At 39.7% G+C, this 12,354-nt stretch overlaps 3 long non-coding RNA genes across 4 annotated transcripts; 2 read left to right on the top strand and 1 right to left on the bottom strand.

The window, feature by feature from the left end:
- Positions 1–4,719: 4,719 nt before the first annotated feature.
- Positions 4,720–8,923, bottom strand: LOC102076655 (uncharacterized). Of its 2 annotated transcripts, XR_003216680.1 has the most exons (4): positions 8,351–8,923; positions 7,525–7,616; positions 5,549–5,902; positions 4,720–5,310 (listed from the first exon to the last, which is right to left on the bottom strand). It is a non-coding gene; the product is annotated as an uncharacterized LOC102076655 (long non-coding RNA). The 2 variants fall into 2 exon arrangements; XR_003216681.1 differs by lacking the exons at positions 7,525–7,616; positions 8,351–8,923 and adding an exon at positions 6,931–7,487.
- Positions 8,924–8,995: 72 nt separating this feature from the next.
- Positions 8,996–10,331, top strand: LOC112844221 (uncharacterized). Its single transcript, XR_003216951.1, has 3 exons — positions 8,996–9,112; positions 9,203–10,193; positions 10,273–10,331. It is a non-coding gene; the product is annotated as an uncharacterized LOC112844221 (long non-coding RNA).
- A 132-nt stretch (positions 10,332–10,463) lies between these two features.
- On the top strand, positions 10,464–11,718 carry LOC112844209 (uncharacterized). The gene is made up of 3 exons (XR_003216937.1): positions 10,464–10,518; positions 10,594–10,749; positions 10,851–11,718. It is a non-coding gene; the product is annotated as an uncharacterized LOC112844209 (long non-coding RNA).
- Positions 11,719–12,354: the final 636 nt, after the last annotated feature.

Below are 12,354 nucleotides of genomic sequence, written 5' to 3'. Positions count from 1 at the left end.
CATTAACAAGATTCTTTGAGCTATTATTTTATTCCTATATTTTTTTTCATTTACTCAAAGCATAAAAATACATTTTTGTCTAACTGATTAAAGTTTGACATGATTGGCTGATCCAAAAAAAGTGTAATTATGGTGTAATATGATAATTATGATGACTAAAGTCACAAAACAAACCATTTAACTTACTGGCCTAAACTCTCAACACTTCTCATGCACTGTTCTCCCTGCTGAGTAAACTCATCTGCCCTCTTTGTATTTTACTGTAAAGTTTGCAAACAAAGGTAGAGTAACGAACAGTTGTTCCTGTCTGTCTTATCTGTGTGTCTGCATTTATCTTTAATTTCAAGACAGTAGCATGTTTAAATGCACATGTGTCAAACGCTACTAAAAACACAACCCCCGCGGCGGAAGTAACGAATACTTCTCACTAGTTAATCTGCTCCCACAGAGGCACTTATTTATATTTATATTTTGGTGCACCATTAACCCTTGGCGTGTTTTTTGATTAGTGCCAGATTTCATAATAAAGAACTTTAACACATCCTTCATCAGAAGACAGAGAGATTACTCTGTTCATCATTTGGAAATTTAGAATAGTTTTATTCAGTTTTGTTGAGCAGAAGTGGATGAAATGCCTGCTGGGACATGTGTGTCTATTTCCTGGATTTTACTCTCTGCCTCCTGTTTGCCTCTACAGGTGAGAATGAACTTGCTTTAAATTCAACTGGATTCACAAATAGTAACGCAGCACTAAGAGCCATGTTTGGATTCTCGAGTCAGCTACCGCTTTGTTTTACATCGAGTTTTCTTCCTGCTGCACCTGTTTTTATTAATACAGTCACTAAATACAACATTAAAGTGTTTCAATCGGCAGAAGTTCACAGTTTGAGTTAGAAACACTCATCAATGTCACACTGTGAACTTTTTCTAACTCTGTGACTCTGTAGAGATTGAGATCAGTCTGTATGTGATCTGTGGCACTGACTGCACTGATCCCAGGATATTTAATCCTGTTATAAAGGTTAAAAGGTTATAAAGGAAATGCTGTCAAAAACATTTTTGAAATAATGCTGTGAGAAGTTGTCAAACAACATATTTAAAAAGAAGCCAGAGTGGATATGTGCACATTTAAAGTTTGAACCGAGTTATCTGTAATGAAAATATGGAACATTTTTGTTCTTTTACAGGCCAATCTTATAAAATACACGTGTCTTTAGCTTTAAATTTATATAAAATCATATTTGGTCTTACAGATTTGTTTTATATTAAGTATTTACAGGTGTAAAAACAGTCAAAGTATCTAGTAATATGATTAAATACTGTTCTAATACAAAATGTTAGGCATAAAATCACAGAAAAGTACAATTTTATCTGAAAAATCTTGAATTTTTTCTGTAATTATTGTAATAATATATCACTTATTAAAAAAGTGCAATATATTGTTGTTACAGTAGTAGCGGAGTTTAAAATTACAGCAATCTATTGTTCATTTCTGATTATATCAGCTGTAAAAAAAAATTTTTTTACATGTAACCCACATCAAGTTAATGTATTTAGTTTTGTAAAAATATCCTGAAAATGTTTTTGTAATTATTATACAGCAACATTTGTACATAACATTGGTCTGTTGTAGTTACACAGCTTATCAGGTACATTCTGGTGGATGTGAATACAGAATGTTAATAAAATACTAGCTTTACTTTGTACAGTAAGTAAAAAATACTGCTGTAATTCAACATTACTACATTTCATTTAGTATTTGTTCTTAAAATCATGATTTATTGATGAACAGCATATAGATATGTGTTTGGAATTAGACTCTGATGGCCCTTCTCTGTGGAACTGAACCACAGCTGTGAAAGGGATTAAAGCAGGAGTCCCAGAGCCTAGATGCTAGTGGTGAAGATGCAGGTGGCTTGAATGGAGCCTGATGCATAACCATGAACTGAAGGCAGTTGGCTTTTTAAAGCAATTTTAACTCAATTTAAAGGATTAGGGTAACCCCCTAACCCTAACCCATTTCTGACCTTTTCTCTCTCTAAGAAGTGTTGGAAATGATGTCATATTGCCTTAAGTGCTTTTCTTTGGTTTGTTAATTGGCACTACAAGCAGAATTTAAAGGTTGGTTAGAGTCAAAGTTTTTATTGTGTGAGGTGGTAAAGATAAGAACTACATAAAGTGATGCTTAACCGTGAACTGAGGCATGCAAATAAAAAAACATGCAAAGTATTAGATGTTGTTGTCATTATTATTAGCATTTTGTATTTAGAGTTTAGCTGTGCACTTTGGGATCACAAACACTAAATTAATAAATGAAACAATAGTTTATTTACCACTTCAATCTTACAACAAACCTCTGGAGGAGCCCTCCAGCTCCAAAATGTCAGTTTCCAGTGATAGATTTGTTGTACTTGTATATGTAGGATGACACATTGAATCAGCCTCCATATTTGAAACACAGAGGGGCCTGCTACACCTTGTTAAATATCCCAATTCTTTGATGTTTGGGCTGAAGGAAGAACAACACTCGTGTATAAATGCTCAATCAACAATCTCTTTATTCCATACACACTTTGAGCATACACATCCGGAGGGGAGATGAGCGCGGGAGGGTGTCCTGCAAAATCTTGAAGTGTCTGACCGTTTCTCACAGTCTTATAGCTTCAGCCCCCCCTCCACACTAAGCATTCACATTCTTTCTCTCTTACGGCGCCTACATGACGGCCTTGGCTTCCTCTTTTATCTCCTCCTGATGAGAAAGGGCAGAAAAGCTCTACGGTATGTTCTGTTCTCTTTGTACTCAGAAAAAGAAGGCCATGATTCTTCACAAACAGCATTTCTTTTACTCAGCAGTTTAATGCATCATAAAACAGTAATGATTTCACAATCTTTAATCCAAGACATAATGTGGCCTATAGCTGTATAATGATTCAACAGTTCTTTGATTAGAAGTATAAGGTGGCATAAGATAGTATAATAATCTCACAACCTGCTGCCTGCGATCATTTCATTAAGCGCCTCCCACTAACACACCCACTGTTCCCAGTACTGCTGAACACCTGTACGCTACACAGAAACAGGTTTTTGCCCTCAACCTTACCCTTTGGTTACAGAGTCAGAGCTCTGTCCTGCATTCAATACACTTCCTGGTTCAGACAAAAAAACAAAAAACAAAAAAAACCTGGAGACTTCAAATTTTTCACAGTGACAGGCTCACCCAGGTTTTTCTGGTTCATATTATATCTGTTTGTAAAAGTAAATAAGTATGTTGCGGTATTATGAAAATATTATTTTTAATGTTAGGAAGGTTAAAGGGATTATTTTCAAAGGTTTAGTGATCATTATTACACCATGGCCTGAGTAAAAATAATTTTTAGTTATTTGATTATTTATTTATTGTGGATTAGTCGATCTCTTTCAGACATACCTCACACTCAGGTCAAATTTTTACTCAGTTCCTGCTTCGATAAATCTCAACTTATTATCTTGAAATCATGCTGGCATATTGAATAAATGGAAGATACTTTATATGCAAAAAAGGCTGAACTGCAACCAAGTGATTAAATAAATAAACACACATACCATCCATTATACTGTCACAGTATAGATCTGTGCTGCTGCTCAGTGTCCCCAGACACAGTCAAAAAGCTCACAGCTGTCACTCAGTAATGATACATTTTGAAAATTTGTTAATAATAAACAAATAAAACAAATATACTCTTACAGAATTATAAAGTAATCTATTTGCTACCCCAGAAAAAAAAAATAGATCATTGAGTCACTGTAACAGTGATTCCCAAAGTGTGGACCACAGCCCCCCTGTTGCTCCAAGAAAGAGGCACAGATGGACCACAAGAAGAGATTTACAATAAATCATTTTTTCTGCATTTTTTTCAAGTTACTGGATTTAAATATGACATCGTATACTCCACATTCTGACTTTTTTTAAGCTAGTGCATTTCATCATCAGTGGGAATAATCTAAGCTGGATCTAAGATGTCAAACAGGAGAAGTAAAGCTGTTCATGGAGACTCAACCTCTCTCTCATCCGAATATCAGAACGTAGATCTTAACCTAAACGTGGCAGCACAAGGCTGGGATGGAATGAATACTCTTCACAATTCAACAGACAACCGACAACGCCACCCTGGAATTTCACCCAGAGAATACTGGATCGAAGTAAAGCTAATTACCAGGAAGACACTCAGGTCCGTTATACTCAATAGAGGGCCGTGGTTCAATGATAAAGCAAATTGTCAATTTATTAGTAACTATTTAAAATAGCACATAAAAACACAACCAGGCACATCAATATAGATGTGTCGAGGCTTACCAGTGGGGGGACAGGGATGCCACATACAGAAACAACTCAAAAAAAGGAAAACTCACCAATACATAAGGGCAGCACACTATCACACTCTAATACAGCTAAAAACGCAGGTGTGTAATACACAAAGGATCCCACCACCGAGGCACCCCAGTCACCTCCACGTCAGGCTCTCTGCATCAGGTGACCAGAAGGCCGAATGGTCGCTACTATTTATAGCAGCGCCCCCTACTGCGCCGAACTAAAACTGTGATCAACAACCAGTACATATAATATTCATCCTGCAACATAAAGATGGACCCAAAGTTTATCATTGTAGGCATTCCCGCTAGATGCATACTATCACTAACAAATAAGAGACTGTGTGTACTTATGGTGTAAGGGAGAGCATCTTACTGTAGTGACTAAGTGTGGAACAACGCATTGTTAAAGGCTGACACAGAGTCCTGTTTAATGTAGTGCAATTAAAATACATTACATGCATGTGAGGCCTATTTGAACCACTTTGATTCTAATGTTCCTAATCTTATGTTGGTGGGATTTCCCCCCAAAATTCCCACATGTGGGACTAATAAAGGTTTATCTTCTCTTATGTTATCTTTTCCTAAACACACTGATAAGGAAGGAATGGCTGTAATTTTGGGTGTTGCATATAAGAATCTGACCCGACATGGTAGACCTATACAGACTCCGAGCTTCTATTTATCCAGCATTACCAACCTTTATCTGTCCTGTTGCAATACTAAGAACAGCAGGAGTTCACTCACAATTCAGCTGTTACGGCATCTGAAACCTTGCAACGATCTGTTCAGCTGGAGGTTTGTAGTAATTCTGCTTCTGCTGTGCTTTTGATTTTTTAAAGGTCACAGAAAAAGCAACAACAGCTGCAAGAAGCAAAAGATGACAAACATTCAGTCCAACAGATCCTGCCTCCTTCCCTACATCCTCCTTCCCTCCATCCTCTGTGTGTCCTCCTGTCTGACCTGCAGGTGAGAAACAGGTGTGAGGTGTCAGCTGTCAGGTAGGTGATGAGTGAAGAACAGAACAGAATCCATTTCCTCTTCAAACTGCTGTCAGACATTATCTACTGCACTCTGATCACATCACTCAGACCAGCTGCTTTCTACAAAGTCTCATCAACAACATCTTTAGAAACAAACATCAACAACCAGGAAGCAGCTTCACCTCAGATCACACACACACTCAACTCTACTCACTCACCTGGAGGATCAACACTCAGGTAGATGATGCTGATATGTTCCACAACACTCTTCCTGTGGTTCGTTTCTCTCTGAATGACATAACACTGATATGTCCCAGTGTCATTCCTCGTCACATCCTTCAGAACCAAAGACACGTCTCCGTCCTTCATCCGTCTGTCCTGCAGATCCACCCGGTTCACAAACGAATGAAGCTGGTTGAATGAAACAAACTGCTCCTCCCGGTACATGAGGACATGTCCTTCCAGCTGGTCAAGTCTGAACCACTCCACAGCTCTGATGGGAACAGTGATATTTGGAGCTCGACATGGCAGAGTGACGTTCTGTCCGGACTCTGCTGTGAAGATTTTCTGGTCTGAAAGAGGAAACAACACAGAGCAGAGAGGTCAAAGGGGACAAAGTACAACTGCTCAGCTCACAGGGAGGAGCAAACAGAGAGCACAGGTATGGTGTGATCCGTTCCTTCAGTGTGACAGATCCCAAAATAATAAATGAGTCATAAGCAAACAGAATTTATTTAAACAGCAATCATTACAGTGAGACCAGCGGCTGGACCGTCCACATTCACAGAGATAGAAAAAATGTCTAAATTTCATTGTGAGCTGTCCCTGCCTTCACACTGATGAGAGATTGTTGTCTAAGAACTGATTTAAACTGGATTTCAATGTTTGTAAAGTAATAAACTTGTGCAGACAAAAGCATCGAGTGCAGCTAAAAGTAAATAGAGCAGGTATAGAAGAAGGAGGTGGTAGCAGACACTCATATCCAGGTTATCAGACTTTGCACTGAATCTGCTTTCTGAAACAGGACCCAGATCAGTTTTAGCCTGCTTTAATTCTTCATTTGTGGCGCAGTGTCAAGCCACGGGAATGAATCAATGAGCACAGGTCACATCAGTGTGTGGTGTTGTTTTCAGAGTCAGAGTCAGGATGTTGGATCTGCCAAAGACTGATTGCCCTTACTCCCATTTATCTGGGCTTGGATTTGTCAGTATAAGTAAACTGGCTTGGTCCTATACTCTGGGAGGACACTAAGGTAACAACACAACAGTGCATTTCAGGAGTATTCATAGACTGAACTGTACTGTGTGTGGTCATGTTTAGACATATTTGTGACAACAGAAAATTGGCATGCTACTCTACTTGTGGGGATCAACAGTCACTTATGGGCACAAATTACACATCCCCATGAGTTTGAAGGCATTTTTGAGGCACAAAATGTTGCTTTAGTGTCAGGGTTACAATTAGATTAAGGTTAGGTTTAGGCATTCGTTTTTGAAGGTTAGGGTTAGCAGCTAGGGAAAGCATTATGTCAATGAGATACTCACTAAGATATGAAAACGAGCATGTGTGTGTGTGTGTGTGTGTACAAGCTAGATTTTACCTGCTGAGGCAAACATAAGGAGGCAGAAGGAGAGTAAAGGCAGCCAGGGAGATGATGAAGCTGAAGCAGACATTTCCTCTTCAGTATCTCTGCTGATCCGACACTTACAGATGCTGTAGATATCCAAAGGATGGTGCCATTTTCCGAGAGTAAGAGGCTTTAAATCTGCCTACATTACCCCAAAGTTATTGAACTGAAGTGAGCATGATGACTGGTGTGTTTATTTTCAGCAGCTCGCTGTGTTTGCCTTTCAAGGAAGGTGGAGTTAATCTGTTTCAGAATGAAACAGAAAAACAAGGGCGGAGTTCTAAAAATCGCAGGATCCTGTTTCAGAGATGTTCATCTTAAAAAAAGAGCTTTACATGAAAGACCTCATAGAAATGATGTATCTTGTTACAGTATAAGACATGTTCTGCTGGTTTAGAACATCCATCCAATATAATATGAATACAAAAGCACCAAATCGCAACAATGGTTTCCTTTGAGATGCTTCATATTGTAATGTGGAGATCTTACCATAATACAGAGAAAAACACAACAACCAGAAGACCCCCTATGATCAAGCACTTGGCAACAAAGGGAAGGAAAATCTACCTTTTAACAGTAAGAGACCTCCAGCAGAACCAGGCTCAGGGAGAGCTGTGACCAGTTGAGGGTGAGGGGAGAAAGACAGGATAAAAGACATGCTGTGGAGGAGAGCCAGAGATTAATAGTGAGTATGATTTAATGCAGAGAGGACAATTAACAAATAGTGAGTGAAAAAGGTGACTGAAGAAAAAATACACGTGCATCATGAGAGTCCCCGGCAGCCTACACCTATTGCAGCATAACTAAGGGAGGATTCAGGGTCACCTGGTCCAGCCCTAACTATATGCTTTATAAAAAAGGAAAAAGTTTTAAGCCTAATCTTGAAAGTAGAGATAGTGTCTGTCTCCCGAATCCAAACTGGAAGTTGGTTCCACAGAAGAGAGGCCTGAAAACTGAAGGCTCTGCCTCCCATTCTACTTTTAAATACTCTAGGAACAACAAGTAGGCCTGCAGAGCGAGAGCGAAGTGCTCTAATAGGGTGATATGGTACTACAAGGTCATTAAGATAAGATGGGGCCTGATTATTTAAGACCTTGTATGTGAGGAGCAGGATTTTGAATTCAATTCTGGATTTAACAGGAAGCCAATGAAGGGAAGCCAAAACAGGAGAAATATGCTCTCTCTTTCTAGTCCCTGTCAGGACTCTTGCTGCAGCCTTTAAATCTGTTTCCTGGTGGCCTGTTGTTGGTTTTGGACATACTGCTTTTTAATCACACCGAAATAGAAACTAATCAAGGATGAGGAAAGCAGATCAGTCACATAGGGTGTTGTGTCAGACAGATTTATGGAACAGAAAACATCAACAAACAAAGAAGCTAAGAGTCATTATTACACAATGGCAGGAAGGAGAGCGCAGAGTGCCGAATGAAGTGACAGCAGCAGATTATACAGCGTTAGAATGCAGGGTCCCGGACCTGGAAACATGCCCCACTCACCAGGAACCTGAAACAAGAAACACACCTCACACATTGTTTCCTGGTCATTGTGGTGAGATAATGTCTGACTCTGGTGTGTTTTACCCTGCAGTTACACTAACAGTGTGCTGTGGGTTCTCTGGGATGTGTCCAGCAGGATTTCACAACATGCAGGCTGAACACACAAACTTTAGCCAGAGGGTGGGATGCAGTTTGACGTTGTTCATCTGAACACTTTCTCATCCGAAGTCAGTGGTTGAAACAAAGAGAAGGTTGAAACAGGAACACCTCCTGATCATTTCCTGCTATTAACTACAGAGAGACACAACCTGTTTCTGTAAATCTCACACAGGATTAATCAAATCAGTACTTCTATTAATATCATCATAATTTTATTTTATTTTTTGAACAAAAGAGCCACACACACACACGATAGGAGAGTAAATGAAAGCATCACACATGAGCTTGTGTTGCCTTCAGGTTCTGTAGGTTTTAGAATTTATTGATGCCAAAAACTTTCTCATGATGTTCAGTGGAGAGAGAACCACAACACTGACAGCCAGTCAAAGTGAAAGGAGAAGAGAAAAAGCAGCGATTTGTTCGAAACGGCGGTGAACTGAGTGTTGGTCTGATATCAGTGAGCAGCAGGATGGAGGAAACGTCTCTGCTGTGTCTGCTCTGTAAGTTCACTCTGTGTTTTTCATGCCTCTGCTGTCTTGTTGAATGTATAAACTGTGAGTTTAACTGCCTTAAATTTAATTTCTCTTTAGTTCTGATCTCACTGCTGAGCTGCACCACAAACCAAGGTCAGTAACCTTCTTCTGTCACACTGTAAACATGACTCACTCTTCCAGGAGACATTTATTAAGAACATGGTGCAGAGAAATAAAGACATCAAACTCTTCGTCATAATAGTGTTATTTTACTCCTGCTGACTCTGTTATTTAAATTAAAGTCATATACATGTCTGACATCAAGACTTCTGCTTCTTAATGAAGATTCTCATTTAAGAAAATATACTAAGAGACATTAAAAGCTCAACATACAAATAAATATAGCAAGAGTAAATAAACAGGGATTAGTGGCTTCCATACTCCATTAGAACATTTCTTTTTATTGGATTTTTAATATATCTTATTAAATATAACTATATGTAAACACTAGGTTGTTGTGGGTTTTTTAATTACTTTCATTATAATATCTGTTTTAATGCCATGCAGTGACAGCTGGTAATGAATGGAAACAGGAAATATGGGGTTAAAAGTTAACCTCTGAAAATCAACAGGGGAATGACAGCAGGTGTTATAGAAATGCAGCAATTACTGAAAAAAGCCATCACTTCACTTTTGTGTGTATGTCTGTCCTAGTGAATGATTCATAACACTGCAGGTCAACAGGAGTCACAAAGTGTCATAAATTCAGTTGTTGTGAAAGGTGTCTGACTGCTACAAAAATGTACATAATGTGCTGTATAACCTCTTTTCTTCTTCTTCCTCACAGCTCGTCTGACTGTGAGTCCCAGCAGCTCTCAGTTCTTTGAAGGAGACTTTGTGTCTCTGAGCTGTGAGGAGGACGACAGCTCTGCTGGATGGACTCTGAGGAGAAACACAAGCAGAGAAACCAGAGCTGAGTGTAAGGAATGGGGAACATCAGCTGGTTCTTCCTGTAGCATCACTGGTTTCTTCAAACTGGACAGTGGAGTTTACTGGTGTGAGTCCAGAGAGGGTCCCATCAGTAACATGGTTAACCTGACAGTCACTGGTAAGCTGAGTGTGTGGAGTTAGTGTTGATGAAGCTGTGTGTAAATGGATGAAATGCTGTAGTTTGTCTCTGTGTTGAGGTGGATCAGTGATCCTGCAGAGTCCTGTCCTCCCTGTGATGGAGGGAGATGACGTCACTCTGCTCTGTAAAACAAAGACCACTCCCTCCAACCTCCCAGCTGCTTTCTATAAAGATGGCTCCCTCATCAGGAAGCAGCCTACAGGTCACATGACCATCCAGCATGTTTCCAGGTCTGATGAAGGCCTCTACAAGTGTGACATCAGCGGTCATGGAGAGTCTCCATCCAGCTGGATCACTGTCACAGGTGAGCAGCTTCACTCTGATTTCACCTCTTATTTCATCCACATATTCACCTGAACAGGTGGGATTCTCTCTGCAGAAAAACCTCCAACCACATCTGTCCCTACCACCACATCTCTACCCCCTGACCCCTCCCTCCAGCTTCTGATCCGAGTGGTCCTCCGTGTGGTGGTGTTCTCTCCATACTTCCTCTCCACTCTCCTCCTGGTGTCATTATATCGATGCAGAGCCAGAGGTAACACTCTGAATCATTCACTGATCAATCAATATGACTAGCTTCTCTCTCTGTCTGAACTCTTCACATATTCACACACATTTTCTATATTTTCTTGCTAGAAAGCCATCAAACTCTGACTGAACAGGAATTGGATGATGGCTATGAATACATTTGTGATGTCATCACACAGTATCAACCCTGAATTTCTCTTCTGATGTTCCCAGCTGTGGTCAGATCTGCTGCATTTACTCGTTTTGTATTTTGTTTTTTATCACTTCATGTTTAAAAGTGGAGAAGAACATCTGCCAACACAGACAGCACATCTGTTGTTTCTTGTGGTGTTTTCAAAACATCATCAGCTGCTTATCAGCTACACACACCTGATTCTTTCAGCTTTGATACTCACTGTAATGGTGACTGATGAACTGCCATGCAGTGTTATGCAGTACCTTCTCAGGTCATGCATCTGTGTGATGGCACAGGTCCAAACACGAGGCTGGAAGATCCTGCCAGATGTTTTCTACATCAATTTTCTACATCAGTTAAAGTTAAATTAAGCTGACCTTTTTTTCTTAAAGCAGTTCATTTTACGAGTTTAAACATTTGACGATTTTATTTTCTACAGTGATTAAAAGTTGTGTTTCTGAGATTTGCAAATCATTGCATTATGTGATTCTTTAAATTTTACACAGCATCCTATTTTTGGAATTGGGATTATAAAACTGTTTTGGTTGCAGTTTTTGATTAGAACTAAGTCTGTACTTATGAAGCTACGAAGTCTCCAACATGAAAAAATTGTGAAAGGTGGTCAAATTTTGAACCACCCTTTTTACTTTTAGCATATATTGTTTTTTTAACATATACTGTGCCCTGCCACTGTGAGGCAAAGAAGCAAAGAGTAGTCACCATATCTAACTAGAAATGATCATAATTCCCAATCCCGCTGGCATCTGCTGTGGAAAAATAAACTCACCATTGAAACCAAAACTGATGTCCTGAGATTTATTGATAAAATCATTTGCAAAGGAATCAATGCAGAATGAAAAGAAGAGAAAAAAACTCCATTAAACTCATGAGTGGATAGAATCAGCTGTAGGAAGGTTTTCTTTTTGTTTTTTTTGTTTTGTTTTTGTCATGGTCATGTAGGTACCTGCCTGATACAATGAGATTAAATAAGATGAAATACTATTTTCCCACAGTGTCAAGAGACACAAACTTACTAACTGCTGAAAAGAAGCTGATTTTAAACAAGCCAACAACACTTGTCACACACAGCTGTGTACTGGGGAGCTAATACAAATTCGTCGGGGCGATCGTGGCTTAAGAGTTGGGAGTTCGCCTTGTAATCGGAAGGTTGCAGGTTCGAGCCCCGGCTCGGACAGTCTCGGTCATTGTGTCCTTGGGCAAGACACTTCACCCGTTGCCTACTGGTGGTGGTCAGAGGGCCCAGTGGCGCCAGTGTCCGGCAGCCTCGCCTCTGTCAGTGCGCCCCAGGGTGGCTGTGGCTACAACGTAGCTTGCCATCACCAGTGTGTGAATGGGTGGATGACTGGATATGTAAAGTGCTTTGGGGTCCTTAGGGACTAGAAAAGCGCTATATAAATACAGGCCATTTACCATTTA

The sequence above is a fragment of the Oreochromis niloticus genome, linkage group LG3 (genome assembly GCF_001858045.2).
Source record: "Oreochromis niloticus isolate F11D_XX linkage group LG3, O_niloticus_UMD_NMBU, whole genome shotgun sequence".
Classification (NCBI taxonomy): domain Eukaryota; kingdom Metazoa; phylum Chordata; class Actinopteri; order Cichliformes; family Cichlidae; genus Oreochromis; species Oreochromis niloticus.
This window is presented reverse-complemented; position numbering and strand designations above follow the sequence as displayed.